Below are 16,289 nucleotides of genomic sequence, written 5' to 3'. Positions count from 1 at the left end.
ACAGACCGTTCTGTGGAACGTCGCGCACCTCTGATCACGTGACCCGCTGAACTATTCTTCATCAAGATTATTACAGTTGAACTGCGGTTTACGGTTATAGGTTATTATGAGCCAGGTTATAAGAGTTATGCAGAGATTCTGACGTATGTGAATGACTTATGCTAGCAAGAATGGGAAGGAAGTTAACAGTAAGCATTAGTATTCATTTTTGGCCGCATTGTAAACAAATGTCCTTTCTTCAACCGCGAGGTTCAGCTGGTAAGTTACCCGTATGTATCACGTCAATGTGAAGAGTTTCCCCAAAATGTACCTTTTATCTCGTATTAGCTTCAACTTGTATGTTCTCATTCGATATAATCTACTAATTAGTCCTTCAAGTAAAATAACTATTAATCCAATTAAGTTTACATTTGTAAGTAGGAGTTTTCATCTGTTAAAGGCTTTACAAAGGAAATGCCATTTTAAAACACTCTTCATTTTAGTCTAAAACCTAAAAGTTAAACAATAGCAATACATAATATGTTTCTTTAAAAAAATCACAAACATTTCCACTTAAATTATGCATGTATTCTGTGATGGAAATTACTTTTTCAAATCTCACAAATAAATTAGTTGTAGACTCTGACTTGCTATATTCATACTGTATTCTTGTATTTATCTACTATTTCGTCACTTTACACAATTCCACAACCAAGCAAAATTACAGCTTGACAGTAATTTCCACTGTAAAAACATATCATGTAACCAAATGAGAATAGAAATCTACATACTCCCAGTTCATATAGAGCCCCACACCCAAGATGGCATCATCCTGATCATTTGCATATAAGTCCAAATGTTCTTATCTAACTAAATTGTAGTCCACAGTCATTGTGAAGAATGTTTCCCAAAAATGTACTTTTTATTTTGCATTAGCTTCAATATGTGTTTTCCATCAATACAATGCTGACATTAGTCCTTTCACATCTTCAAATAAAATAAATCCTAATCCAGTCAAGTTAACGTGTGTAAATGAGAGTTTTCAACTGTTATGGTGAACATTAGAGGGGAAATTCTTCAGACTAAAGTTGTCTCAGGACCTACATTTTAATCAATGTCTATACATCACAATATCTTTATTTGAAAATAATCACAAACATATCTAACTAATTACATTATGCTTGTATTCTGTGGTGGAAATTACTTTTCAAATATCTGAAATAACTTAATTGTAGACATTTACTTGCTAATGTTTTGTATTTATCTTCTATTTTGTCATTTACATATGATTAAATATGCTCAAATAAATCCAAAATTACAGCTTGACATTAATTTCCACTGTAAAATATATCGTGTACCCAAATGAGAATAGAAATCTACATACTCCCAGTTCATATACATATAGAGCCCCAAACCCAAGATGCCATCATCCTGATAATTTACACATCAAGTCCAAATGTTCTCGTCTTGCCACATTTAAACTTATACAGTCTGAAGTCAATGTGAATGTTTCCCAAAATTGTACTTTTATTTCATATTAGCTTTAACTTGTATGTTCTCAATCAATATAATATTCCCATTAGTCCTTCAAATAAAATACATATTAATTCAATGGGAGTTTTCAGCCATTAAAGGCACACATTAGAAAGGAATTACCATTTTAAAACACTTGATTTTAGTCTGTAACCTAAATGTTAAACAATGTCTATACACCACAACATCTTTATTTAAATAATCACAAACATTTCCACCTAATATCATAATGCATGTATTCTGCGATGGAAATTACTTTTCAAATCTCTGAAATAAAGTAGTTGTAGACCTTTACTTGCTAACTTCATATTGTATTTCACATTTTTTACATTTACTTAATAATTTACACATGATTAAATATGTTCTAAGAATTCCACAACCTAGCAAAATTACAGCTTGACAGTAATTATTTCCAATGTAAAAACAATTCATGTACCCAGATAAGACTAGAAATCTACATACTCGTTCATATATATATATATATATATATATATATATATATATATATATATATATATATATATATATATATATTTATATATAAGCCCCACACCCAATGCCATCCTGATAATTTGCATAGAAAGTCCTAATATTTTTATCTAACTAACTTCTACAGTCAAACGTCAATGTGAAGAATGTTTCCCAAAAATGTACTTATTATTTCATATTAGCTTAAAAATTTGTGTTCTCAATTGATACAATCCTGACATTAGTCCTATCTCATCTTCAAATAAAATAAAATAAATCTTCATCCAATCAAGTTTACTTTTGTAAATGGGAGTTTTCAGCTGTTATGGCGAACATTAAAAAAAGTTAATTTTTACCATTTTAAGACACTCTTCAGACTAAAGTTGTCTCATGACCCACATTTTAAACAATGTCTGTACATCACAATATCTTTAATAAAAATCACAAACATTTCCACCCATAGGACTTTACTTTATTTCAGAGATCTGAAAAGTAATTTCCACCACAGAATACACTCTGTATTCTGTGGAGGAAATTACTTTTCAGATCTCTGAAATAAGATAGTTGAAGACCTTTACTTGCTATTTTTTTGTGTATTTATCTACTATTTTTTTTATTTACACATGATTAAAAATGCTCTTATAATTCCAAAATTACAGCTTGACAGATGAGAATAGAAATCTACATACTCCAGTTCATACATAGAGCCCCACACCCAATATGTCCTGATAATTTGCATATAAAGTCCAAATGTTCTCATCCAACTAACTTCTACAGTCCACAATAGACAAAGTTGCTTCATTTCTTTCCCTAAAAGTTTTCCATTCATCATTTATTTGGCGAGCACAGATAAGCACTGAATCGTAACTATTCTGCAACTGCACCAAACTGCAGGAAATTTGTCTGTTATTTGAGAGAGCAGATACCTATCACGTCCCCTGCACTGCTTCCCTCAACTCACACACACACACACACAGTCGGGTGGGGGAAGGGTAAAGGACTCAAACAAGAAAACACATGAATGTAAAGGCTATAGATTAAGGTTTGTTACTGTTACTTCCATTCAGATTTATTATACAGCATATTTATAGCCAATATATAGTTCTTTTTTTATTTACATATACACATATGAACATTGTTTTACATAATATGTATTCAAATAAGCAAGTAAAATGCATGCACTTTGACCTATAAAGGCTTTTGCAGAACAATCAATCATTCATTCAAGTAGATGTATCTCAAAATATCTGTGTTGTACTGTAGACACACTAACAGTCATCATGACTCTTAACGCTTACTAAGGCAGAATGCATTTATTGAGACAGAAACCATGCTGAATGTTACTGGAATAGGAGCGAGAAGTGCTTTAAACGCCCTCAGGCTAGGGACGGAAAACTGCTAAATTGAGCAATCATTTGTTCGAGAAAACTTTGTTTTTAAAATCGCTCAAACATAAAGACCCACAGAAGTCAGTTTAAGGCATTAATGGCACTTTTTTTATGGAAAATGTGACTTTGGAAACATAAAAAGTGGCTTAAACCGAACTCAACACAATAGCTTCTATGTGTTCTGTACTTATTTTGAAAAGCTGGTTGTCTTTATGCACCAGTCAAAGTCTTCTTCTTTTAAGTTGGATATTATGCATGTGAATGAAGCGGCAACTTCCCCCATCCCCCACATTTCCACACCCAGACCTCATGGAAAGGAAGATGCAGCTCTTGGGAATCTCCCTAAGGCCCTTTGCTTTTGCATTGTTCTTCTGTTTGGACTTAAATGCCATGTTAGTTTATTATTTTGCCCAAAGAGCCCCAAAAAGACACTTATTGGTTAAGTATTGTATCTATAATGGAAACATTATGATATGCTATTTGATACTGTAAGAGGTGGCATAATATCAGGCATATAGAACATATATACGTTACTAAAGAAGTGCGGTTATAACATTTATATAGTGTACACTGTTCAAAATATCCATAAATTAGCAGTTTTCTGTATTCTGTGATTTATATTTTTATTTTCACTATAAATTTATGCGTTTTAATTGCATTATAGGACATTAATCTTTCTTCCAACAACAACATTTAACCTTAAAAAGTTACAAAAAAGTGACTTTTGATAGTGTAAAGTGATTTATTGTATGTGTTGTTTTTTATATTATGGTACAAAACCCTTGTAATAAAATGGCAGATACTGCAGACTTATTTCTCTCTATATTATTTCTTATACATTATATTATTTCAAACTTCTAAAATGTCAACAAAAGACACTTTGTTAAACTTTAAAGTTGAATTTTCAACATCAAAAGTTGATAGAGCAGAGATCAAGATCTCACAATGCTATTTACAACCGTAAATAAATGAAAAACACTGTATTTTGTGTAATCACAAAATATGGATACTAATAATTGTCTTTTACAGTAGACTTATCATAGAGCATACCTTACAAAGGTAGGTTACTTAATAAAGAAGTGATTAAAGTCAGTAATCTATTACGTTGTTTAGAAAGGATTTTTTTTTAAATACGTGTTAATGTGTTTTCAGAAAAAAATTTAAATAAAGGCTATTTCAGTCTAGGACTGGGCAGATAAACAATATTTTATAAAATCGCGACAACAATTGTGTCAATAAGAATGATAAGCTCTGGACTTTTTACTCTAGATTTTCAAAAAATTTTTGTGATTTATTTTGCTATAAAAATGACTGATTTTGTAGTGGTGAAATTTTTTTTTGTATATATATATATATATATATATATATATATGTATGTGTGTGTGTGTGTGTGTGTGTGTGTGTATGTATATATATATATATATATATATATATATATATATATATATATATATATATATATATATATATATATATATATATATATATATATATATATATATATACATACATACATACATACATATATATATATATATATACATAGAGTTGAAGTCAGAATTATTAGCCCCCCCTTTGATTTTTATCTTCTTTTTTAAATATTTCCTAAATGATGTTTATCAGAGCAAGGATATTTTCACAGTATGTCTGATAATATTTTTTCTTCTGGAGAAAGTCTTATTTGTTTTATTTCGGCTAGAATAAAAGTTTTTAATTTCTTAAAAGCCATTTTAAGGTCAAAATGATTATCCCCTTTAAGCTATATTGTTTTTCTATAATCTACTGAACAAACCATCGTTATACAATAACTTGCCTAATTACCCTAATCTGCCTAGTTAACCTAATTAACCTAGTTAAGCCTTTAAATGTCACTTTAAGCTGTATAGAAGTGTCTAGAAAAATCTATATTCAAATATTATGTACTGTCATCATAGTAAAGATTAATTCAGTTATTAGATATGAGTTATTAAAATTATTATTTTTAGAAATGTGTTGAAAAAAATCTGCTCTCCGTTGAACAGAAATTGGGGGAAAAATAAACAGGGGGGCTACTAATTTTTAATTTTTGAGAGGGGGGCAGTGTTTTGTTGGGATCAGGTTATGCTGTGGTTCTATGACTGCTCATGTTGGTTGCTGTATGGTTAAACATTATAACAGTTAAAGTAACTAGGTTAATTTCAGTTTTGTTCGCACGGGTTTTCTCCAGATGCTCTGGTTTCCCCCTCAGTCCAAAGACATGCGGTACAGGTGAATTGGGTAAACTAAAGTTGTCAGTAGTGTTTGTGTGTGAATGAGAGTGTATGAGTGTTTCACAGGGATGGGTTGCAGCTGAAAGGGCATCCGCTGCGTAAAACATGTGCTGGATAAGTTGGTGGTTCATTCCGCTGTGGTGACTTCAGATTAATAAAGGGACTAAGCCGAAAAGAAAATGAATGAATGAATAATCTAATATTTTGACCGTTTTTGGACAGCTTTTGGACTGGAAAAAGTCAGCTCTATGTACGGTTCAAATCTTGAATCCAGAGAAAAAATTTTAAGTGGTTTCTTTATTTTCATTTCTTTTTTAATCTACATTTTTACATCTATACATTTTATTTACAAACACATATGGAAAGAAATTAATAAACCACTTGAAATGTTCGCTTTGTAATTATGGGTTTGAGTAAATCACAACTACTGTACATAAACATTAATAATTTTCTATATAAACAATCAACACATAAACCAGAATAATGAGTGATTGATTATTGGCACAAAATAAAAAAAACTTTAGCATCATAAAAAGATTTCTTTGGCAGGAACTATTAATTTCTGTTTCCAAAGTCAAACCTCCCATTCTCTTGTAGCTACAGTAATTCCATTGAAGAGAGTCCAGGCAGTGCAATGCTGTATGGTTCCCATTCATCTGTGCTCTGAATGCTGGCTTACAGGCCAATGCTCTATTGCAATCATTTCTCTGAGAGAGAGGCTCTCAGTTGCAGCCCACAGCTGTCAGCAGGGCCACACAGTCAACAAATCCACACCAGTCTCTGTTCAGCAGCAGTAATTGTCCAAACATCTCCAGAAGCCCTGTTCGATTAAATGTTTACCGCACGCTAACTGACGTCTCGAACCCAGTTGTTAACCCTTGTGTTCTGCTGGGGATGTTTTCATCCAATCTGGGCTGATTTTGAGTCTTTATTTAGCCACAACTTTCTCTGTGTTTCAACAAATGTAATGACTTTTGGTGTCAAATCTTATTTTGATGCATATTTTGGAAAAATGCTTTGAAATGTTCCAAAAACTTAAAAATACATTCATTCATTCATTCATTCATTCATTCATTCATTTTCATGGGCTTAGTTCCTTTATTAATCCGGACGGAAGGAACCACCAACTTATCCAGCACATGTTTTACGCAGCGGATGCTCTTCCAGCTGCAACCCATCTCTGGAAAACATCCATACACACTCATTCACACTCATACACTACAGACAATTTAGCCTACCCAATTCACCTATAGCGCATGTGTTTGGACTGTGGGGGAAACCGGAGCAACCGAAGGAAACCCAGGTGAACGCAGGGATAACATGCAAACTCCACACAGAAACGCCAACTGACGCAGCCGAGGCTCGAACCAGCGACCTTCTTGCTGTGAGGCGACAGCACTACCGTCGCACACTCAGCAATACACTGTGGGCAAATTGACCACTTTCATTATGCTGGGGGCTGTTTTTGCCCCATTGAGTTCCATTATAGCGACATGTTTTGATTGCAAAGGCACGACACCACATATGCATTTTTGATTGTTGGTGGTTTTTTCTGTTGGGAAGAGGTAAAATTTGTCATTTTCACTGTCAATTATCACTTGCACTGCAAAATAGCCTAGTTTCTGGCTTTCATATGGAGAATATTGTATGTTTATATGTGTGTGTGAGAGAGAGAGAGAGACCTTTGCACACTTACTTTGATGCGACTGAAAAAATCAAAATTAGCAGCTCAGCTCTCAAGACATAGTAAACATATGTAAACACACACTATAATCTTCACATAAAAGCCAGAAACGTTTTTGCACCGGCCTGTCTAAAGAGTTAATGGAGCCAACTGATGATAAACAGTAAGAATTACAAACTTTACCTTCTCCCAACAGGGAAAACCACCAACAATAAAGACTTATTATATGGCGTATGGTTATTGTAATAAAAAATGTGGTTATAATGGAAGTCAATGGGGCTAAAACAGCCCCCAACATAACGAAAGGGTAGTCAGTTTGAACATTACACACGAGTTAAAAAGATAGTTCACCCAAAAGTGAAATTACCCCATATATAATTCTCTCTTATGTCATTTTAAATCTTTATGAGTATTTTTTTTCTTCTGTTGAACACAAAAGAAGAGTTTTTCAAATGATTATGGTTGCTGGCACCAATTGACTTCCATAGTATATAGAAACTAAATACGTACACTGTAAGACCTAACAGTCAACTTAAATGAAATGAGTGTAGTTAACTCAAAATGTACTAAAAGTTAATTCTACTCATTTGGAAAGAATTTTGAACTCAGTATTAATGGTAATGAGTTAAATACCTCATTACTTCAGCTTAAATAGAGTAAGGTCACAGTACTCAGGATTGGTTTTTGAACTCAAATGGTTTGTAGCTGTCAGTTTCCTCAAACGGTTTGAGTTGCCTTATCTTATTGGGTTTTACAGTACCCAGTTGGTTTAATTGCTTTTCATTTATCGGGTTTTACTGTGCTCAATTTGCTTAATTTACTCAAGTGGATTAAGTTCACAGTACTCATTAGGATTAGTTTTTGAACATAAATGGTTTGTTGCAATCGGTTTCCTCAAATGGTTTGAGTTACCTTAACTTATTGGGTTTTACAGTGTATGGAAGCCAATGAGTGCTATATCATTCATTCATTTTCCCTCAGCTTAATCTCTATTTCAGAGGTCGCTACATTGGAATGAACCGTCAACTATTCCAGCATATGTTTTACACAGCGGATGTTCTTCTAGCCGCAACCCAGTACTAGAAAACATCCATACACACTCAAACACATACACTATGGACAATTTAGTCATAAGTGCCAACTGGTCCAGCCAGGACTCGAACCAGTGACCTTCTTGCTGTAAGGCAATAGTGCTAACCACTGAGCCACCATGCCACCCTGAGTGCTATCAGCATTCTTCATAATATCTACTTTTGTGTTCTACAGAAGAAAGAAAGTAAAAGTAAATTTTGACAGAATTTCATTTTTTGGGTGAACTATCCCTTTAAGTCTACCATTCGCTGATTTCCATTAATAGAAAGTATTACACAGCAGGACGAGGGAAAGTTTACAAAACAGAGCCTTTAAAAAGAGCGTTCAGGAGCTCAGTTAATGTCTGATGATCAAACTCATGATAATTCTGACAATGCTTTGCCAAGTGCACAGTGCTACACTACATGTACATCTGTTGTTATGTATGTATGTGGATGCTTGTTGTATATGTATGTTTTTCAATATACTCTCGAGGACAAATTTATTAGCCCTAATGTAAAATTTGTATTCTTTTTCAAACATTTCCGAGGTAGTGTTTAACAGAGCATGGACATTTTCGCAATATTTTCTATAATTTTTTTTTTTTCTTCTGCGGGAAAGTTTTTTATTTGGCTGGAGTAAAAGCTGTTTTTTTTTTTTACTTTTAAAACACTTTTAAAGTCAATTTTATTAGCTGCATTTTCCCATCGTCTACAGAACAAACCAAAGTTGTCTAAGGACTTGCATAATGACCCTAATGCCTAGTTCAGACTGCGTGATTTTAGCCCCGATTTTGGCTCGCCGACAGGTTTTGAGAAATCGCCGACAAATGCCTGAAATCACAGGCAAATCGCTGCTCGTGCACGTGAGTGACAATCACACAGTATGAACGATCAAAGACGCGATCTGAGAGAATCGCCGATGAGTCGCCGATGCCTGCGAGATGTTTGGCGTGCTAAATATCTGGAGCTGTCGGCGATTCAAATCATGCCGTGTGAATTGAGTTTTGACTGAAAATAACATCAGCCATCGCCTACAGCCAATGAGAGAGCAGCTTTCACTTGTGTGTGCGTGTGTGTATACCTGCTGCAGGCCAGCGGGAGGCTGGGCGAGAAGTTAAAAGCGCTCATTTTCGGTTTATTTGGACCCACGAAATGGAGGAAAAACTAGTGGAGGTTTGACGTTTCATACAGAAAGTTTATTATCAACTTAAGTTGAGGAGAAATGGCTAATTCCCTTTAAACCCAGGTGAGCAAACATGTACATGTTCTACCCCATTAAAGGCTTCTTTCTCATTATGTAGTTAATAACAAAAGATATACTACATGTTTTTGGCTGTGAGACATAGTTTGGACGAAGTTGTCGGCGATTCTACCTATAGTAAAGTCATGCAATGTGAATGTCCATGTCGCTGAACCATCTTGCAGTGTAAACAAAGCAGCGACGAAACGCTAGCCCAGATAGTCATGCAGTGTGAAAACATCTGTGACACGACTAGTTTGAAAATCATGCAGTCTAAACTCGGCATAACTTGCCTAATTAACCTAGTTAAGCCTTTAAATGTCACTTTAAGCTGAATACTAAGCTGCGTCCCAAATCGCATACTTATGCACTATTCTACGCCATTTTGTAGTATAAATAGTGTAAAAAGCGAGTTCACACTGAAAACTCTAAAAACATTAAATGCACTTTAATTACCCGGATGATGCACTCATTCAGCCGCTAAAATGAAGTGTGTAATGATGGACACTTCACGCACTCAACGACCGCAGGTTTGCTTACGTAGCGGAAGGGGCGGAGCTATCGGGCGCACATGTTGGATAACTTTATTTATTTTGGATGGTGAAAGCAAAATTCTCCTTCGAGAGTGATTATAGCGCCTCCCGATGGTGAATGCGGCAATACTCACGGCAGGTATTATTTGATAATTCGGTTGTTTATTTCACTGATTTGGCAACCGTCAAACGTCATCAGGGAAACGGTTTGAATTTTCACAAATTTGTGTGACATTTGTCACGACACTACAAACATATACTATCCTGCTGAGTGTGTAAGTGCATAAGTACATAGTGCATGAGTGCATAGTGTGTAGTGTGCCATTTGGGACGCAGCTCTTGTATCTTGAAAAGTTTATTTTAGCGTAAAATAACTAGTAAAATATTATGCACTGTCATCATGGCAAAGACAAAAGAACCCTGTCAACTTTATGTCATGCCATACTGTATATGTATATCATTATCTTTATCATCTCTTTCATATTTGGAAGTCAACATCAATAAATCAACAATATATACAGTGGAAGTCAGAATCATTAGCCCCCCTGAATTATTAGCCGCCCAGTTTAATTTTTTCCCCAATTTCTGTTGAATGGAGAGCAGATTTTTTTCAACACATTTATAAACATAATAGTTTTAACAATTAATCTCTTATAACTGTTTCATTTTATCTTTGCCCTGATGACAGTAAATAATATTTTACTAGATATTTTTCAAGACACTTCTATAAGACGTTAATATTACGTTAGATTTAAGTCGTGACGTCAGGTGACCAAAATTCAATGTCTAGCCAGCGCCTAAGGACGTTAATTTGGCATCCAATAATGACATTGTTATTTGGTTGATTTTAGGTTGTGTTGGCAAGTGACCGAAATCCAACATTAAGGCAACATCTAAAACCAACGTCATATTGATGTTAAACACTGACATTTATTTATCAGGTATGGCATCCAAAATCCAACGTTTGATTGACATTATGGTGGTAACATCCACACAATGTCAAGCTGTAACAACATTAGATGTTGATATTTAGTTGATTTTAGGTTGGACGTTGGACATTGATGTCGGCCTGACATTGGGTTCTGACTTCAACCTGATTTTCATTTCCAAGCAAAATGCAACGTCCCCACGACGTTGGGGGTACAATTTCAATCTTACGTCAAGTTGACTTCCTCGTCAACATGAAATCGAATTGATTGCTAAAATTGAAACACAAATTTTCACTGATACACATGCAAAATACTTTTTTAGTGGATTAACTTCCACAGATGGATTGTTCATCTCAAGATTTAAAAAGTGAGCTAGCAAGATAAACATTGTAAATTTAGATTTCACACAGACTTTAATGTAAATGTCTATAAAAAGAAGAATTTATTTGACAAAATTGTTCCTATTGAAGCATTTTAAAGTGTATAAAGCAGCCATGTAAATGTGATCATGATAAAGTCATCATTATCAGAAAATGAACTCTAGTGAGGATGTGTCAGGGTTCATCTTTGTGATAATGAGCATCTGACTGTACATTATCACTTACTTATATGATGATCACACTTTTCGATGATATCATTTGCACAGTGTGAACTCAGACCTTAAGGGGGAGATATTAGCAAAGGTCTGATGTCATCTCCTTTCCTATAAGATGCTTTCAAAATTCACAGCGTCGCAAACATGTTTGCCAGGGGTAAATATTGAACGTCAAACTAGATGATATTGGAAGCCAGTGCCGCTATCATGATCTGAAACGACATGTACAATGAATACAATGATATTGATGAAGATGTTGTTTTAAAAATCATCACAAACCATAATAATGATGCAGATGTGCACTGAGAATAAACTCTGAGGAAATTCAATCAGAATTCAATAAAATTGGGCAAAATTATAAGATAAATATGAATCATAATAAATATGAGAATTTTTAAGGTTTCCTCTGGGTGTTCCGGTTACCCCACAGTCCAAAGACATGCGCTATAGGTGAATTGAATAAACTAAATTGGCTGTAGTGTGAGCGTGTATCGATGTTTACAAGTACTGGGTTGCAGCTGGAAGGACATCCACTGTTTAAAGCCACAGCCATATCACCCTGCAGCCCAAGAGCGGTTACTCACTGAAGCTAAGCAGGGCTGAGCCTGGTCAGTACCTGGATGGGAGACCACTAAGGAACACTACGTTGCTGTTGGAAGTGGTGTTAGTGAGCAGGGGGCGCTCAACCTGGGGTCTGTGTGAGTCCTAATGCCCCAGTAAAAGTGAAGGGGACACTATACTGTCAGTGGGCGCCGTCTTTCGGATGAGACGTTAAACCGAGGTCTTGACTCTCTGTGGTCATTAAAAATCCCATGGCACTTCTCATGAAAGAGCAGGGGTGTAACCCCGGTGTCCTGGCCAATGTCCCTCTATCGGCCCTAACGATCATGGCCTCCCAATCATCCCCTTCCACCGAACTGGGTCTATCATGTCTCTCCACTTCACCAATAGCTGGTGTGCGGCAAGCTGTGGCTGCCGTCGCATCATCCAAGTGGATGCTGCACACTGGTGGTGGTGTGGAGAGACGCCTCTCAAGATTGTAAAGCGCTTTGGGTGTACGGCCATACACAATAAATGCGCTATATAAATACACATTACATTACATATGCTGGATAAGTTGGTGGTTCATTCCACTGTGCTGACTCCTGATGAGTAAAGTGACTAAGAATGAATTGCAAGATGAACTCATAATAACAGAAAGTCAGAATTATTGGATGTAAACTCAAAATTCTGAGAAAAAATTTAAGATTTTTTTTAGATATAATCTCAGAATTCGACGAAAATTCGAAATTTTTGATGTAAACTCAACATTCTGAGAAAAATGTCAGATTTGTAAGATGTAATTTCAGTATTTTGATAAAAAAAGATTTGTGAGACATGAGACAAACTCATAATAGAAAGTCAGAATTATTGAATGTAAACTAAAAACCGAGAAAAAAAGTCAGATTCCTGTTGTGTCAATTTTGTGGAAAAGGTCAGATGTGTGAGATGTAAACTTATTCTGCAAGAAAATTATTATACTGCATGTGAACTCAAAGTTCGGAGAAAAATGCCAGATTTGTGGGATGTAAAAAACAACAACTTTATTTTGAAAAAAAAAGGTTGTGAGATAAAACTCGTAATAATAGAAAGCTGGAATTATTGAATGTCAACTAAAAAAAGTCAGATTCATGAGATGTACATTCTGCAAGAGAAGTATTGCATGCAAACTTGATTTTGAAAAAATGTCAATTTGTTATTAAATATAACACATAATTCTGGGAAAGTCGGAAATATTTGATGTTAACTCAAAATTCTGAGAAAAAAAGGCAGATTTTTAAGATGTTAACTCAGAATTCTATTTAAGTCAGAAATAGTTGATGTAAACTCAAAATCTTGAGGAAAAAATGTCACATTTGTAAGATGAAAGTGCTGAAGTTTAAGGGAAATGAAAAGTCAGAATTTTGGGAAGTGTAAAATTAATATTTTTAAGATTTAACATTTTGCCTTTATTTTACAAGACAATAAAATGACAAAAAGTTAAACGGGAGAGAGAGGGAGGACAGGATTGGGAATGATCCATGAGCAGGGATTTCAACTCAGGACACCCGTAGCAATGATACGCTGATACAATGACATGTCGGTGCAATAACAAGCCAACATAAACTCAAAATTCTGAGGGGAAAATTTGTAATTTTTTTAGCTGTAAGCTTAGAGTTCTAAAAAAAAGTCAGATTTTTTTTTTTTTAGATATAAGCTCTGAATTTTGAGAAAAAGTCCAAACTTTTGTGTTGTATGCTCAGAATTCTGAGAAAAAAGTTTGTTTTTTTAGATACAAACTCATAATTTTTTGAAAAAAGTCAGATTTTTTAGGTATAAACTTGGAATTTTAAGAAAAAAGTCAGATATTTCGTGTTGTAAGCTCAATATATAAATAATAATAAATAAATAAAATAATATAATAAAATATAATTATTTTTTTTCCCTCAGGGTTCAGAGAATGTCAGAATTATTGGATGTAAATTTAAAATTATAAAAAAAGTCTGAATTGTGAGTCAAACTCGGGGGTCAGAGAATGTCAACATTTTAGGATGTAAACTCAGAATTTTGAGGGGGAAAAGTCAGGTTTGCATAATATAAACTACACTAAATAATTACACACAATAACTTCATGTTGTCCCAACACAAATCGATTAGGTTAACTTTATTGTTTTTACAAATTTTAATAGATTGAACATAAAACAATTAAGTTTCCGCAGTTTAAACAAGCAGCAAAAATCCTGTTTTGAGTGTATAAACTGAATACGTAAACTTGTTAATGTAAAGAACATTTTAATAAGGAGCCTTTTTTACATTATAAAGAACCTTTTGTGCTGTGGAAAGTTTCTATAGGTATGTTAACAGTTGTTCAAAGTATATAATCATCACTATATTACATCTTTAATGTTGTTGTTTTTCTTGTGAACAGACCTTTACATTGACTTGTAGTTCTTGTAGTCATTAATATCATTTTTAAAGTCAAGATGTGGGTCAAACTGTGCTGAACTGCTTTTCACCTAGACTATTCTTGCTCCGCTCTGAGTGTCTGTCACACAAACAAGTCTAGAATGTTAATCAAAGGCAGCACATGTGACACAGAGGCCTCCCGCTCATTTCCTATTGTTCTGACATCACAAAGGCTTTGGGGCAGCCAGTAATGGCCAATGACATTATTATGTCTGGGATGATGAAACCCTGTTAAAGACCACTCACAGACCCAGACTGAAGGCTGCTGCTGCTGCTGCTGCTGAATACATAAATACACTTTACAATAAGGTTAAGTACTTCACATGAACTAACAATGAAAAACGCTTCTACTGCCAATATTAGTTACTTAATTTCACTATTACTAATAATGTTTTTTTTTGTTAGCACTATTTTTAATATAGATGAAAAAAGCTATTTGTTATATATATATATATATATATATATATATATATATATATATATATATATATATATATATATATATATATATATATACATACATACATACATTTGCAATCAGAATTATTAGCCCCCCTGTTTATTTTTCCCCAATTTCTGTGTAATGGAGAGCAACACATTTCTATAACTTAATAGTTTTAATAACTAATTTCTAATAACTGATTTATTTTATCTTTGCCATGATGACCACGATATATATTTAAGCTATAGTTGAGAGGGAAACACTTGTCATTCAAGCATTTTAATTGATGTTTTAGAATAACTAAAAGGCAAATAATAATGAAAACTACTACTAACTGCTAATAATCAAACTACATTTGAAAAAAATTATAATGCACAAAAAACAGCAAAATTACTAAAACTAACAAGTAAAAGTTAGAAGTCATTTATACTAAAATAATGAACATATTGATGTTTACTAGCTATAGCATAAACAAATATAATATAGCATAACAAATACAAACACAATAGACAAACATAAATACTACAGCGAAACAGATAATCTTAAATATATCTATGTCAGTTGGCAAACTCGAAAGTTTTACTCAAATATTGTAACTTTCTTATCAACTCCCATTCATAATATTCTTTTTCAGTTCAGTAACTAAAACAAACACATTTCAGCTTTTCCACTTCAAAAATCAGTAAATAATATTTGACTAAATATTTTTCTAGACACTTCTATACAGCTTAAAGTGACATTTAAACGCTAAACTCGGTTAATTAGGGTCAGGTTAGTGCAAGTTATTGTATAATGATTGTTTGTTCTGTAGACCATTAAATACAAATATAGCTTAAAGGGGCAGATAATACTGACCTCAAAATGCTGTTTAAAATATTTAAAGACTTTCTTCAGAAGAAAAAATATCAACAGACATACTGTGAAAATTTCCTTTTTCTGTTAAACATTGTTTGGGAAATATTTAAAAAAAGAAAAAAAATTCAAAGGGGGGCTAATAATTCTGACTTCAACTATATATATATATATATATATATATATATATATATATATATATATATATATATATATATATATATATATATATATATATATATATATATATATAAAATAGATTAAATGGGCTGATAATTTTGCCCTTAAAAAGTTTTTTTTTTTAATTCAGACGTTTTTTAGAAGAAGAAATATTATCAG

General features: G+C 33.6%; 1 long non-coding RNA gene across 1 annotated transcript in view; it reads left to right on the top strand.

Annotated features, from left to right (window-relative positions):
• Positions 1 to 32: 32 nt before the first annotated feature.
• Positions 33 to 16,289, top strand: part of LOC137489144 (uncharacterized) — a 34,329-nt gene continuing 18,072 nt past the window's right edge. The window contains exon 1 of the long non-coding RNA XR_011008504.2: positions 33 to 258. This is a non-coding gene — a long non-coding RNA (uncharacterized lncRNA). The remainder of the gene's footprint in view (positions 259 to 16,289) is intronic.

The sequence above is a fragment of the Danio rerio genome, chromosome 23 (genome assembly GCF_049306965.1).
Source record: "Danio rerio strain Tuebingen ecotype United States chromosome 23, GRCz12tu, whole genome shotgun sequence".
Classification (NCBI taxonomy): domain Eukaryota; kingdom Metazoa; phylum Chordata; class Actinopteri; order Cypriniformes; family Danionidae; genus Danio; species Danio rerio.
Note: the sequence above shows the minus strand (reverse complement) of the source record. Positions and strands in the feature narration are given on the sequence as shown.